Source organism: Capsicum annuum, unplaced genomic scaffold (assembly GCF_002878395.1).
Source record: "Capsicum annuum cultivar UCD-10X-F1 unplaced genomic scaffold, UCD10Xv1.1 ctg5459, whole genome shotgun sequence".
Lineage (NCBI taxonomy): Eukaryota > Viridiplantae > Streptophyta > Magnoliopsida > Solanales > Solanaceae > Capsicum > Capsicum annuum.
Genome location: NW_025862805.1, coordinates 225,100 through 235,818, shown reverse-complemented (window position 1 = coordinate 235,818; position 10,719 = coordinate 225,100).

The following is a 10,719-nucleotide window of genomic DNA, read 5'->3' as shown; positions in this document are numbered from 1 at the left end:
GTAAAGTGAAGTGGCTTGAAATAAAAAATTGTTATCGTGTTCGTCTCTGTCTTTATACATATTCTTATTTATACATGGGCTCCAACCATTTAGTTAGTGCCCCATAAGCCCAGACCTCTTGCATCTTTTCCATAATGGCGTAGCACATACCGGCCATTTCTTTGTCGTTCAGCAAACACTCGATGTATGCAAGCGAGTACGTCCCGCATGCGGCACTAATTTTATTTTTTTGAAGGAGGATGATCTTATTTTGACCTTGAAAATCCCATGATTTCTTCTTCATGACTTCCGCTAGCAAATGATCCATCAGTTTACTCTGTGCCAACAACTTGGGGGATAACTTCAAGAGTGGCTGCACGTGTGTTAAAAATGTGGCCTCCCTGAGGACAGGTAAGTTGCAGTCATAAACCTTAATTTTTCCCTCATCGAGTAGTGTCTCAACAGCATGAAATATTTGACTTTCACATTCATGACTGCAAGGATTCTCTTTGCCTTGGTCCATCTCTTGCCGTATGGATATGGCCTCTTCCCTCAAACATAGTTAATCATGTCTTCATCCCATTTGAATATAGAAACTAACTGATCAAATCTCTAGACACCAGGAGGAGCTTTCCTAAGGAGAGTATCATACCTACTCTTGAAATTATTGTAAAAGTTGAGGTCCATTATCCTATCGCCAGCGTCATAAGTATCCAGGTAATCTAATTACCTGCCCCTCATGAGGCAGAGAATTTCATCAACAAACTGTGGTATAAGAAGACAATTTTTATATAGATTAGTAATTGTAAATAAGAAAAACATAGTGGAAAGATTCTGTTATAGAGGGTTCTCTGAATTCGTTCATAGATTACCTATCTAACACAACTTATGCAATAGATGTGTATTATGTTGCAACAAAATAACTAGCTGTTGCAATAGATTATACATTTTTTGCGTAGCTTCTTATTAATGGAGTAGATTTGAAGATTAAGTTAGCAAAAGTAACCTAACATTTTCCACATGTCACTCACGCATATTTATCATACTCATGAAGCCTTGGGCGGCAAATAAATTCTTGGTTTAATCTTGTGGAGGTTTAGTCTCATTAGTCATGATTTTTTACAGTTCCTTCTTCTCTTCATCGCTAAGTGCTACATATATGTCCACCTAATTCAGCGGCTCCTGAACTTCAATAACTCTTTGAGCGGGAGGAGTTGAAATTTTTTCTATTTTTAGAATAGAGAGTATTTGGCTAATGTTTCTTCTCTCCCCCCTAACCGCTATTGTAGGAGTGTTGGATCCATTATCTTTTTGGATGGTATGACACCCCTCTTGGATTTCAACTCCTCAGCAGCTTCAATAATAGCCTGTAGTTTTTTAAGGAATTTATCCTCTCTGCCCTTGCAACACTTTGCATTTGCAATGAGAACATCAGGGCGAAGAATGATGAGAGGGACCTATGCAAGGGGTGTTTTGAAATGTATTTATTCTTTCCTGAGCACCAATATGCTCATAATCACGACTGGCAGTAGCAGAAGCATCAGGATGGCTGCCACCATCATTAATAACTCCACCAGTAACACCTCTAGAAAAAACATCCGGATCTGTTATAGTAGGTTGGTCATGATGAGCTTTAACATTAGGGTGACCTTGCCTAACTTCTCTTCTTATGGTTCTTGCTCCATCCAATTCCTTCTTTATTAACACTACCATTTGCTCTTTTGTTGTATCAACAAGACCTAGTTTGATAAAAGAATTCATCCCCAACTCCTGCTCAGTAGGAATAGTCCAAGGATGCACAACCTATAATAAAAAAATAAAAGGCATTTAAATCATATAATAATAATTTACTGTCAATTGGGTTACATGTTAACACTGCCAACTTATGCAATAGATGATCTATCTGCCGCAATAGCAGATCTGTATGTCACAATAGATTGACAATATGTAGCATCAAATTACCCATCTATTGCATAATTTGCAGTCGATAGGTAATCTGTTGAGTCAGGTTTAGTGTACCAGAGTAACAAATGGTTAATCTATTGCGAAATATGGATTGTTTGTCACAATAGATTACCCATCTATTGCGTCAGTTGCATTTGAAATAAAAGACCGATCTATTACAACAGATGGTATGCCTATTTTAATGTCTTTCTTTGAGGCAAATTATTTTAGTTGAAAGAAGATGTACTGTATCATCCATAGGGTTAAAGAGATCAACCTCCTTAATTATTTTGTTGATCTTTGCAGCCAACCATCTAATGATCCTTGCATGAGAAACCTCATCCGGGTAATCCTTGAACTTCTTTCGGAGGGGAAGAATGGCTTCAAATGCCCAAGCCTAGAAAATGTAAACAGGAAGCAAGCAAAAAAATTTATAATAACTATATTTAATATAAATTAATGGATGAGAAAAAATAGTGATTAATTTTACCATGAAAGCCCAAGCCGTATAATGTGATCGTCCATAGGGATAGCTTTGTCAGTAAATATTTGATAGTCAAGTAGTAGTTGTCATATCCTCAAAGATAATTGTTGAATTTCTCAAAATCATCCACAAATGCCGAAAAATTATCTTCTATGACTTCCTGACATCTCTTACCAATATAACAGAATGGGTAAACCAAACTAAGTACAATTTCTCCTTGTACTGCTTTGGTATGTTTTTATCCTCGAGATCTGCTATCAAATTCCTCGCTTTGAATCTATGCCCAACAATGCCCAACAACCCATCTTCTTTTCCTTTCCGTTTGTTGGACCTTTTGTGGGGTGTTTCCTTGATGAAACATTCTTCTAGATGATCGTATCTCAAGTCCGTCACTATGGAAAACTCTTTCAATACAAAACAAACCAGCATGCCACAGTAGTTGATTAAGATTTTATCCATCTTTTCCTCACCCTCCTTTGAATCTTTATCATCCCCCACGTACTTGATCTTGCGCTTGAGAAGACATACACCATGCTCATTTGGAAATGGAAAGTGTGGTCCTCAGACAGCTTAAGAAAGTATACAAAGCAGCTCCTCTAAAAAAGTCCATCTATGTTTTGATTCTTCATAATTCTCCTAGATTCATCAAAACCTTTCTCCAACTGATATTTAAGTACAAGATCACCATTTTCTTTTGCAGGGTAATCTATCGGCATCGCAACTCGAAACCTGTCAATACTAATGGTTTTGACAGGGTCATACTGGGATTTTGATATTAATTCACGCACCATTAGTGAGGAGGAGTTCACACTTTCCGCAGCTTAATTTTGCCGTAACTGAGATTGTTTAAGAAGTTCCTCCGAATCTATCTATACTCTAGCCTTTTTTGTTGGGTGGTTAGAAGTTTATCCACTTTGAGTTTCTTTTCTTTTGGGAGACATATTTTAACTACAAACAACAGAAAAACAAAAAATACATTACATTTGATGTCTGAATAATTTTTTTAAAAAGGTAAAAAGAAATCAATAAATTATTATACACCACATTACAAGAAAATACTCCAACAGGTAACCCATGAGTTGGAACAAATGGAAAATTTGTTGAAGACCTATTTAATATCTCCCAATAGATCTTCCACCATTTTCAATAGATGGTCCATCAAGACCACCACTAATTCCACCATGACCACCACCAATTCCACCAATACCAACAACAATACCAAGACCGCCAACACTACTACCAATGCCAGCAATGCCAATACCAACACCAAGACCACCGACACCACCATCAAAACCACAAATACTGAAACCACCAACAACAGCCACCAAAAATACCAAAAATGCCATCAAATAATACCACGAAAGTCAATAAAACACTGCAACAAAAACTAGAGATTTCTTGGGTGCTTCCTACATTTTTAGCATCAAAACTCAAAATTGTCAACACATTCTCAAAGATAATACAGAAAAAGTCCTTTTTCCATCATTAACTAAAAAGCCCTAATTTTTAGAATAAAGAAGAAACGTAGAACACTTCTCAGACTCTATTACCTGTGAAGGTTGAGAAAATGATAGATACAAGTGAGAATGAAGTCAAAAATAATAACTATGTGGTCGGAAATGGGAAGAAAATCAATCTATTGTGAAGGGTTAAGCAATATATTTAGTAGTTGTTGTATATATTATTGAGTGAGAGAAAAAAGCAAGAAATTGAGATTTGAAATGATGAAAAGTTTTTCCAGCAAATGGATAATTTGTATGGGTTGATTTATAATTTTGGAAAAGAATGACAAGTTTTGAAATTTTTAATATGGTCTAAATTGATCTTCATTAATTTTTAAAATATTAAAAGCTATAGTGTTTAAAATATTAAGTGAATGAGAATATTTTATACTCAAAGTTATCGATCAACAACTCGAGTAGGGATGAACGCAATACCAACACCATGCAATTGCAAACACTCAATTGAAGTTGTAGTTAACCCTATGAACTCATTCATCCCTAGTTCTACCAAAATTAATTTTGGGTACTAGCTAAAACTTATGTTAATGAGAATCTTTTCAACTTAGAGTGATCGATCGACGAATCGGGTTTGGATGAAGGCAATACCAACACCATGCAATTGCAAAGACTCAATTGAAGTTTTAGTTGACCCTATGAACTCATTCATCCCTAGTTATACGAAAATTGATTTATGTAGTAGCTTAACATTAAGCTAATTAGAATCTTTTCAACTCAGAGTGATCAATCGATGACTCGGGTTGGGATAAATGCAATACCAACACCATGCAATTGCAAAAACTCAATTGATATTGTAGTTAACTCTATGAACTCATCCATCCCTAGTTCTACAAAAATGAATTTAGGTACTAGCTTAAAATTAAGTTAATGTGAATATTTTCAACTTGATCGACTGACGACTCAAGTCGGGATGAACACAATACCAACACCACGCAATTGTAAAGACTTAATTTGAGTTGTAGTTGACCCTATGAACTCATCCTTCACTAGTTCGACATAAATAAATTTTAATAAAATTTGTTGCAACAAATGACTGAGCTATTGGAATTATTAAAATAGATATTCACATTTGTTGCAACAGATGACATATCTAATTTAATTATCAAATAGACATTTGCATCTGTTGTGAGAGATGACTGAGTTGTTGGTGATTTTTAAATAGATATTGATATTTATTATAACAAATGGCATATCTAATTTAATTATCAAATGGACATTTGCATCGGTTGTTACTGATGACTAAGCTATTGGATTTTTTTAAATAGATATTAATATCTATTGCAACAAATAACATATCTGTTAGAAAATCTTTTTTCTTTTAATTTTAAAGAAGCTTCTGTTTGAAAGAAGAAACATAGATAAAATAGTACTACTAAAGACAATAAAAATATTTCTTGGATAACTCAAAATTCTTATTGAGTAGTTTTATCTTGTCTTTGCAATGTCACCCATCTTTCTCGTGTCCCTCAAGTTATTAACGAATATTAATTAATTAATATTTAAACCCATGTATCCTGCAGCCATAAATTTATTTTATTCATCTCTCATATTTTTCTTTCTCTCCTCTTTAGGGTTATCACAACTTTTTTTTATCTCTTTTCTCATAAATATACTTTCGTATCTAAACCGATCTATATCTTTCCTCGACTAAAATTGTTGTTTTGATCCCCTTTTGAAATTACAAGTAAGGTATGGTTCACTATTTCTCTTTCATTTTCGTCTTCTTCTTTGTAAGTTATTTAGATCTATTTTTTTAATTTAATTACCATTTACCCATATCATATTTATTTAAAAAATTTGAAGGAACTTTTAAGTGTTGAATAAACTCACTAAGAATTTTTATTACAATATGCAAAAAAAGTCATCTATTAGGAGACGTTGAAAAGCCTTGTAGGCAATATCATTTTTTTATGTATTTTATTTATTTCTTGGTTGTTGATGTTGTTATTAATTTTATTGGTGGGGTTGGTGTTGTTGGAACTTGTTTTGTGGTGTTGTTGATGGTGTTGGAACAAAGGATGTTGCTTCTTTGTTGTTGCTGATATTGATGGTGTTGGAACAAATAATTTTCTTTCCTTATTGTTGATGTTTTTTATTTGTTGTTCTTTGTAGTTTATGTTGTTGTTGAAAATGCAAAAGACGGAGAAACTGTTGGAACAAATCATACCACTAGAAAATATGGTTTGATATATCCCAATGGACTCCACATCTGTTGCAATAAACTAAACTCCACATCTGTTACGATAGATGGATAATGTTCTTTCTATTATTCTCTTGTTTGACTTTAATATTTTTCCTATTCTTTGTAGATATAAGGAATTGAAAGTTGATCAAATTTTGCTTGACCAACACAAGAGGCTACAGTAAAGATGGGTTCAGAGGAATAAGCTGCTTGGAGATGAAACCACTTCAAATATTGGAGGTATGTATTACTGATAATGTTATCATGAAAATAGACATAGAGTACATTGATTTTTTGAATGTTGTTTTTACCATTTAGCAATTGATCTGTAATTTTACAGTTAAGTTTTATAGGTCTGAATTGATAAGGCTGAGGGACCATGAATATAGTTCTGGTACCCTGTTAAGATTTAATGTCAGTTGTTGCTCATGTTTATGTGTAGAGTATTATAGAGGGATCTAGTTTTGGTGTCATTGTAAAGAGAATCACTAGTAATTGGACTAACTTTTAGAGTGCATTGGACTCTGAGAGGGCCTTCAAAGCCTCTCACTGCTTCAACCAAGAACGAAAATCAATATAATTATTGCCCTAGCCCCAATTTATATGGTTGGGTTGCTAGAGGTACTGATTATACGCCAGAAGGTCCAGTAGTGTAATGCCTCGAATATAGAACATAGAATGTCACACAGTGCTCATAACCCCGAAGGACCACATGCTAACCAATAGCTAATATATGTACCTGAGCACTACATAATATACTATATAAATACAGAATAAAAGGCTGAAAGGGCATAAGGTTCAAATATCAGATAAAACATAACACCTAGAAATACGGTATATCAATACCGAAACAAAACTAAAATAACTGTCTGAAAATGTTATAGTCTGAAATCCTTTAAAACTGACAGAATAAGGAGTTGATGGGACTTGTCCCTAACTAAATTCAACTACTGAAATAAAAAAAGTACTGAAAGAATAAAATAATCAAATAATAACATCCTCGAATGATGAGGACTCACTGCAAGTCTGGTTGCTGAACGTTCGATCTACTAAGGATGCTCTGAAGATCGTACTTCTCAACCTATGGTATAGAAGACCATAGCACAAATGCATTAGTATAATTGAATGTACTGGTATGCAAGTGAGGTAAGCTGAATGTAAGGGGTTTATATGCACGAACAATACTAACTGATTGAATAACACAAACGTGAGAACACATACATAAATACATGAACTGTAATTGAGATCATGACATCACTGAATCTGAATAATGATAACACAAGTTTTCCTATAACTGATATACTATTATCTGGGTGACTGTGTCTAATAGTCCTAAATTATATAAAACTATCTGAGTTCTATTACTAAGACTGAGACTGAGACTGTAACTGTGGGAAGTAGTCATCTAACCGACATGCCCCAAATGAGATAATATAATTAAGTTGGGGTCCAATCTGTAACCCCAATTGAAAATGTGTCAATACCGCGCAACTGCTAAGGACAAGTTGTGAGTAATCCCTCATCTAACAAGTATTGTAAGGAGAATGGTGGGATACTAATATAAAAGGTTAAGTCACCTTATCAACCCTCATCTAATAGGTTAAATATCTCAACCTACGCTGGCTACGTAGTTTTGGAGTGCAAGGATTGCTTCTAAGAATCACACCCTCTACTCATAAGTGAGTTCCCATCCTTAGGCTCACTCGGTGCTGAATCCTACTCCCATTTGATTAGACACTATATTAATTATACTTAAATGGCTGGACTGAGTTCACTGAGTTCCGTTGACTGACAGAATATTACTGAGATTACTTAGATTACTGAGTTTTCCTGAGTCATGAGACTGATTGCATTCTACCGAACATGGCTTGACTGAGATTATCTTAAAAACTGACACTAGCTCTAGGGACACAGCTAAATTATTGGGTACAAGTACACCCAGGACTTGATAGCATGAAACTGACAAGATATGACACTTCTTGGACTCACAACCATAATCAACAATCCATAATGCAATCATTCGGGAATTTCATAAGGCATTTGATTATCATAGTTAGGTACATGAATAGGAAAGCATATAAACATGTCATAATTTCATAGGGCTAATCTCCTAAAAAACCCATCAAACAATTTCAATTTATAAAAATAACATGAAAGTCATTTTGAACATAAGAGTAAAGCATGGGTTGATCAATTTGGTTATAATTGAATCCTAAATCATGATTCTTATTCTCTTGGGCATTTTGTCAAACACATTGGATGCACAAACTTTGTCTTAGGCATATACACTAGTTCATACATCATGGTTACTTTAATCAACTCAATTTAAAAGTTTCCAAACCCACATACTAGCATAATTTCATGAAAAATACATAAAGACTGCAACTTGGGATTCATTCAACCACATCAACATAATTAAAATCAACTAACCACATACAAATCACAATTCATGAGTTTAAAATGGGATTCTTAAGCTTCATGGATGAAATAATCCCATTGATCAACACTTTACATATCAGGGTGGCTAATTTCTTTAAAATTAGTAGAGAAAAGCTTGAATTATTGCCTTAGGATTAGACACCTAGGGTTTTTTGTTCTTGGGAATTGATCTTTGAGATAAACCCTAATTTGGTATTGTGGACGAATAATGAAGTTATGAGCCCTAGTCTGGTATAATTAGGAGTTAAAATGGGTGGAAAAAGACCCAAACACCCTTTAAAAATGGCTTAAAATCACTAATCGAAAATGGCAATGGTTTGGGCGACAGTCTATCGCTGGCTCAATGATCTATCAGTTCCTCCCGCCGTACTTTACTAGAACTTGCACTTCCTACCTCATTTGTGATAGTTTGGGTGACGTTCCATCGTTAGTTTGATGGTCCATTGGTCCTGACTGTCTCCCTTGGACAAAACTTGAACTTCTTACCTCGTCTGTGACGGTCCGTCGCTAGCTCGATGGTTCATGGGTCCTGACCATCGCACTTGGCTAGAAGACGGGTTCACTAACTTAGTTGCAATAACTTAGGTGATGGTCCGTCGCTAGATCGATGGTCCATCAGCCTGACCATTGCTTTTGGGCAGTTTCGATAATTCTTTGTGAAACGTCCATAACTTTTTACTCTGATACTAAATTTGGACGAAATTAGTATTGTTGGAAAGATAATTCAACTTCCCACATGATAAAAATTAAAAATTGGGGAAATCCTATCTGATTTAAATATTAATCATTTAGGAAGTCATCACTACTCTTTTAGAGACTAGATTTGACTTAAAGAAAGTTCTAGGCATTACAATATCTCCTCCTTGGGATCATTCTTTCTCGAATGGGTCTGACTACACTGGGAAAGCTGATAGACTAATCTTACATAAGGGATGTGAACATTTGAACATGTCTATACGATTGGAACTTCTGATATATTGAAACCTCATACTGAATATGCATGTCTGATGCATGGATATGTGACGAATAGTCTTCATGAATGCATTACTGAAATTACTTAGAAGCTGAGTTTCTCGTTATGAGAATGCACATATGATGCATGAATATGTGATTGACATGATACATGAACATATGTCTAGATATGCAAGGGTATTTAATACCAAGTTTATAACTGAAATTGGAACATGAAACTTAATAAGCTTAAGTAAAGCTATTGCCTTGAGCTGAGTTTGAATTTGCGGAGAAGAGGTGAGGATAATTAGTATGCATGTCTACTTTTGCTTCCCAAGTAGCTTTCTCAATGGACTAAGTCCTCCAAACAACTTTGACTATAGGGACTTCTTTATTCCTCAGTCTGCGAGTCTAGTAGTCAAGAATTTTGACTGGGATCTCTTCGAAAGAAAGGTTGTTCTGAATGTCTAAGCCCTCTACCGGGACTACAACTGCTGGGTCACCTATGCACTACTTTAGCAAAGAGACATGGAACACTAGATGAACTGAGGTTAGATCTGAAGGTGATTCGAGCTCCTAAGCTACCATGCTAAAACGATTGAGAATTTTGACCGGATCGCCATATCGGGGACTGAGCTTTCCCTTCTTGCTGAATTGCTTCACTCCCTTAATGGGAGAGATTTTTAAGTACACATAATCACCAATATAGAACCCGAGATCCTTTATGCATACATAATCATATGATTTCTATCAGCGCTAAGTTGTTTTGAGACGTTCTCTGATCAACTGGAATTTTTCTAAGGCATCAAATACTAAGTCAGGCCCTACTACTGCGACCTCATCCACTTCAAACCAACCAACTGGAGATCTATACCTCCTACCATAGAGAACCTCAAATGGAGCCATCTAAATACTGGAATGATAGTTGTTGTTGTATGCAAACAAAATCAAAGCCAAGTGGTCATCCAAACTCCCCTTGAAATCAATTGCACACCCCCTTAGCATATCTTCAAAGGTCTTAATTTTCCTTTCTTCTTGACCATCTATCTAAGTATGAAAGGTTGTATTGAGGTGAACATTGGTACCAAGACCCTTTTGGGATGCTTTCCAGAAGTGAGAGGTGGACTGGGTACCTCTATCTGATGCAATGGAAAATAGAACACCGTGCAATCTGACCAACTCGCTGATATAGAGTCAGTCATAATCCTCAATTGAATAAG